General features: G+C 41.3%; 1 pseudogene; it reads left to right on the forward strand.

The window, feature by feature from the left end:
* The first annotated feature begins 186 nt into the window (after positions 1 to 186).
* LOC101653993 lies at positions 187 to 383 on the forward strand (annotated as a pseudogene).
* Positions 384 to 6,149: the final 5,766 nt, after the last annotated feature.

Raw genomic sequence — 6,149 nt, forward strand, 5'->3', positions numbered from 1 at the left:
AATGTACAAATGTGCTTTACACAATTGATGTATGTATGGATTGTGATAAGAATTGTATGAGCCCCTAATAAAACGATTTAAAAAAAAAGAAAGAAAGAAACCACCGCTTTCAGAAAGATGTGTAAGTCTAGATGGAGGGCTCCAGAAGCAGAAGGCAGTTCTGCAAGGAACCGAGGCTCATCAGCCATGAAGCATGTGCTCAACCTCTACTTGCTGGGGGAGGCGCTGACCCTGTTTTCCACCTTCTTTGGACTGATGGAGTCACTGGAGGGCTTACTGGAAGGCCCATCGTCTGTGAATGCCTGGACCAAAGCCAATTAGCCGGCACAGAGGGCCCCAAGGGCCTTCCAGACCATCCCTCTCAGCCCAAAGGGCTGCAATAAGCCCTCTTCCACCCACCAGAACTTGGTAACACTGAATGAATCCTGTCAGCTGCCTGGGTGCCTCGGCAGGCAGACTGAGCAAGAGGGCCCTCTGAGAACAGATGTGACTGTCCCTTAAAGGAGCTTTTCCTCTGAGTGCTGCCGGGCCCCAAGAGAAGAGCCTTGTTAGGCCACAGTGGGAGTGGGGGCCCGTGGCTGTGGAGCAGCAGGCTCAGCCTTCAGGATCTGCTGCATGGTCTGCAGTCCCCAACAGGGTGCTTCCAGCTCCTCCCAGAGTGCAGGTGATGTGGTGGCTTCAGTTGTTGGGAAGTAGTGCTGTCTCCCCCTGCTCCATTACGGGTCTTCCAGGCGCTGCTCTGGTTGGGACTTGGGGTCATCTGACTTGGTGTTCGGCTTCCCTGCTAAGAGATCACAGCCACCAGGGGTGGAGGGCGGGTGGAGGAGGAGGATGAAGAAACAGTGTCATGCTTTACATTTGTAAGACCTTCATCCAACATGTGTTACATGTATGTATGTGTTAGTCTGAAAAGGGCATGGGGTGACATGAAAACTGCTCAGAACACAGGCACAATGGCCACTATGTGGCTGAGATGACTTGTTCCAATGTAATAAAGTTGAGTATGTTTTCGCTCCGTTTGGGGGGGGGGGGGAATAAGCATGTTCTTCCTGTTTGGTTTTCTAACTTTGCACATTTCATTAATTTATTTTGTCTTCTTAGGCTATTGAAAATTTCTGATCAGCTCTTTGACTTCATCATTTCTTCCATTTGCCTCAGCTACTCTACAATTAAGAGCAAGTTTGAAAGTCTCTTCTGACATCCACTTTGATCTGTTCTTTGTTTTTTTAAATGATCTTCTGCTTTCTTCATGAACAATATTCTTGATGTTCTCTCACACTCATCAGGTCTTCTGTCATTAGTGTTCAATGTATCAAACCTGTTCTTGAGATGTCCTCAAAAATTCAGATGGGATAGAATCATGGTCCTATTTTAACTCTCTGGACTTGTTTTAATTTCTTCAGCTTCAACCTAAACTTACATATGGGCAATTAGTGGTCTGTTCCACAGTCAGACCCTGTTTTAGCTGCCAACATTAATGGTCTCCATCGTTTCTTTCCTCAGATGTAGTAAATTTGATTTCTGTGCATTCCACCTGGAGAATTTCACATGTACAATCGCAGTTTGTTGCTGGAAAAATATCTGCTCTGAACAAGCTGTTGGTCTTGTAAAATTCTATCATGCAATCTTCAGCTTCATTTCTATCACCCAGTCTAAATTCCAACTATTCTCCCTTCCTCTTATTTCCAACTTTTACATTCCAATCACCTATAATTATAAATGCAGCTTGATTACATGTTTAATCTGTTTCAAACGAAGACATTGGTAAATCCTTCGATTTCTTTATCACTAGGCTTTGGTGGTTAGTGCATAAATTTGAATAATAATTGTATTGATTGGATTTCCTTGAAGGCTGATAAATATAATCCTATCAATCACAGTACTGTACTTCAAGCTGGATCTTGACAATAAGTACAAAGCCATTCCTCTTGATGGTGTCATTCTCCGCAAAGTAAATCATACAATTTTCTGATTCAAAATGGCCAATATTAGTTCATATGTGCTCCATTTCATTTTTGACAGCTTCCAGTTTTCTGATTCAGACTTCATACATCCCAAGTTCTGATTAGATTTTTGCAGCTGTTTCTTCCCATTTTGAATTTGCCCCATCAGCAAAAGAGACCCCAAAGGCTTTACTCCATGTCATCATAGTCAACACTACTTTGAGAAGGCAGCTCCTCCTCAGTCACATTTCAAGTACCTTGTGACCCAAAGGACCTAATTCTATGGTACTCTCTCTGACAATGCTCTACTTCCATTAATTAAGCTTTCAGTTTCTGATGTTTCCCTGCTACATACAAGGTTTTCAACAGCTTTTTCCTCAGAAGTGGGCAGCTAATTCCTTCTTCAAAATCTGTTTTCAGTCTGGAAGCTCTGATGAAACCTGCTGAGTGATTCTGCTGGCATTTGAAATACCAGTGACATAGCTTCCAACATCACAACCACACAAAACAACCATAGCATGACAAACTGACAACTGGTGGAAATCTTCACATATGTATTAATAAATATGCTAAATGTATTACTGAATATGAACTGAAACGTTTCAATAAACTGAGGCAGCATTGAAAGTATTCACAACTCTATGACAAGAAACTTGGAAGACCTGGCCAGCCAACTGGAAGATTCAGTTTGCGGGAGTGAGAATGCAGAAATACTGGAAGAATATCATTAATATCACTTGCAAGTAAAATTTTGCTGAAGATAATTCAAAACAGTTGCAGGAGTACATTGACAAGGATCTGCCAGAAATCAAAGCCAAATTCGGAAAAATACATGGTATCAGATGAATCTTGGCTGAAAACAGAGAAAACCAATGTTTGCTTGTGCTTTATGACTTTACAAAGGCATCAACTGCGTGGACCATAACAAACAATGGATAATATTTTGATGAATGAGAATTTCAGAACACTTCATTTTGCTCATGTAGAATCTATAGACAGACTAAGAGGCCTTTAAACAAAATATGGGGACACTGAATGTTTAAAATCAGAAAAGGTACATATTAAGGTTGTATCCTTGCATCATATCTATTCCATTTGTATGCTGAGCACATAGTCCAAAAAACTGGACTGTCATATACAGATGATACAATCTTGCTTGTTGAAAACCAAGAGGACTTGAAGCACTTATGGACAAAGATTAAAGACTGTAACAGCCTTCGGTACAGATTACAACTCAATGTAAAGAAAAAAATATCCTCACAATTGCACCAATAAGCAACATTATGATAAAAAAGGAAAGAGCAACGCTGTTAAAGAATTCATTTTGCTTGGTCTAAAACTCGCCATTCATGGAAGCAACACTCAAGAAAACCAACTACTTACTGCATTTGGTAAATCTGCTGCCCAAGACCACTTTAAAGTGTTAAAGAGCAAAGAAGTCACTCAGGACTAACGTGCGCCTCGCCCATGTCAGTGCCAACTCATAGCCACCCTACTAGGGTCTCTGAGGTTGAAAATATAGAAGCAGATTGCCTCATTATTCACCCAAGGTACGCCTCGTGGTTTTGAACAACCAATCTTGCATTCAGCAATCCAACACTTATTCGACAACACCTAAAGTACTGAGCACATCAGAGTTTTGGTCTCCCATCTCAAGTTCACTCTAGGGCATGTGTTCATTAAACCTAATTCCTCATACATTTTTACCCCGTCTTGCATTTTTACCTTTCCTTTTTTGGTGTAAAATGTTTAGTTCTGCCCTTGCCTTCTTTCAATCTATACTCAGCAAAGGAATCAACATGATCTTGGCTATAAGATAAAAGACCATTTTACTCCTCTACTCAAAGCCTCCAATAATTTTCCATTTCATTCCAGAATAACAAAAGTCAAAACCTTTACTATGACCAATGATCTGTTAGGGACACTACAGGTGCTTCTGCCTGCCTGAAAAGGGAATGAACAAAAGGCATTCTGCGAACAAATTATGAACAAAGGACCTTGTGAGAACAGGCATGTATACACTTTAACCTTGAAGCCTGGTGAATATTCTGACATAGGATTGTAGTCAGACACAATTTTGAAACACGCTGACCCAGAGCTGCAGCCGAGATAAATTTGCAAGAACAATGCATGAAACCCAAGGACAAACTGAGCAACTAATTAGAAATTTGCTTGGCAATCTGCAGAATGGCAACTCCTTCCCCTTTGAGAGTGCCATTTAAAAACTAGAAGTGGTCCTTTTAGACAATGTCCCCCTCTTGAGAGGGGTACCTTCTTAAGCAAGAGGTATCTCCAGAGAGAAACTATCTTATTTATGCTTCTCACCTCGAGAGGACTCACTTCATTTCTTTTTAAGTGATCCTATACTTTAATAAAATTATGACTCAATTCTTTGCTGCTGTGTGCCTGCACCCTCAACTTATCTCTGGACCCTAACAAACCACAGGGACCTAGAGCTTATTATTTCCTCGTAGATGACAACCTAAGCAATAAACTTTACATTTGGGAGCTCATCCAGTATCAAGATAAAATTGTTCAGAGATAATAACTGTATCTGTCATTCGCCTTTGTCATCAGGCTTGTGAATGACTCCAGAGGAAAGCCACTGGGGAGTTACATTGTTCCCCCAAAATCTGTCTTTAAATTTTGTTTTGATATGTACTCTCTCACTTTCTCTCACTCTGAACTGTTTATGCAGCTGGTAAGGGGCAAATCTGAAGATTAGGGCATTACCACATACCCATGATCCAAATATAGTTAAGATCCATTCCCCATCAAGGGAGAGTGAATTCTGAGACATGTAATTCGGGTGAGGCTCAATCTAAGAGTAACATCCAGAGAAGCTTTCATGCCAAATTGCAGCATACTCACTGACATGGATTGCCTAAGAGCAGATGAGAGACTTCTGCCTTTTCACATTTCTACTAGATAAAACCGCTCCCCAATTTCTCAGTTTCTTCACCAATTTCTGTCTGCAAGATACCCTACAGTCCGTCAGGTGGTTAGGTTACTAAGGCAACCAGAGGGGAGTACTGATTGCTCTGTGAGTTCTACCAAAGGCTTTTATCGTCACTACTAAAGGAGGCTCTATTAAAAGCATTCCGAGCTTATTAGTTCATCTGGGATACTGCAAGGGATTGGACTGACTAGCCTAAGAATATTATTTTCAACTGTGGTAGCCTTAAAGAAAGATCATATTAAGGGGCTTGATACTCGACAAATTTGACTTTTACTAAGATTTTGGAAAAATTAACACATAGTTGGACCTGGAAGATGCTTAAGTCTGATTGCTCTTCTAAGGGTTCAGGCCTTTGACCCATCAACTGCGAAGTTATGATAATAGGCCATCAGTTCTGGAAATCCTGGAGAAGGGGAACTCAGTTAGGAGCTTGTTACACCTATAAGGGTGGTGGGCAATTATCTAGATTTAACCATTTCCACTTAAGAGTGCTGTGAAGCTAAGAAATTCAATTGCATCCAACCACAGGTCTCACCCTAATTAGGGGAAGTTAGCTGTGGAGAAGGGGTGAAGGGTGCAAGGAGTGTGCTGGTCTGTACCCAGCAGCTCTCACCTGGGACTGGGGGGTGGGGAGCACATGAAGAAGAGTATAGCACTTCCCAGAGAGAAATAAGGGAGTTACTAAGGGGGGTGGCAGGGGGAGGTGCTCTAGATACCTCCAAGAGTTATAGATTTTTGGTTTTGGTTTGGTTTTTTTCGACAGTCATAGTTTGTATTGGAATATGTTGCTAGGACGCTGCACCTGTATTTAAAAACACCCATATTTTCTCTTTATATAATTTAATAGCAATGGTATAGAACACACCTCAGTGCCTAACCACAGCCCTTTGGGATGCCTGCTGTAACATTGGGAAAAACTAGAATTATCTTTAGATACCCTGAAACACAGGAAAATTATCTACTTTTACAACAACACAGTCTGGCTTTTATATCAACTCAGAGATTCTGAGGCCTGGACAGCCAATGGATCTCTGAGCTACAAAACCATCTTTTAATTGGATTTGTTTTGTCAAAAGGAGGGCAAATAAAGTGAAGTACCTAAGTACAAGCCTTCTTGCTCCTTAGAGAACATAAAGAAAACTTGTTGCGGCTAGACCAGAGCATGTACACTGGTACAGATAAGAGCTCTCGACAGGGAATCCGAGACAGATAACCCCTAAGGAACAATAATGGGAGTAGCGATAACC

This window comes from Echinops telfairi, unplaced genomic scaffold (assembly GCF_000313985.2).
Source record: "Echinops telfairi isolate 266 unplaced genomic scaffold, ASM31398v2 ScPeMD7_7;HRSCAF=31, whole genome shotgun sequence".
NCBI lineage: Eukaryota > Metazoa > Chordata > Mammalia > Afrosoricida > Tenrecidae > Echinops > Echinops telfairi.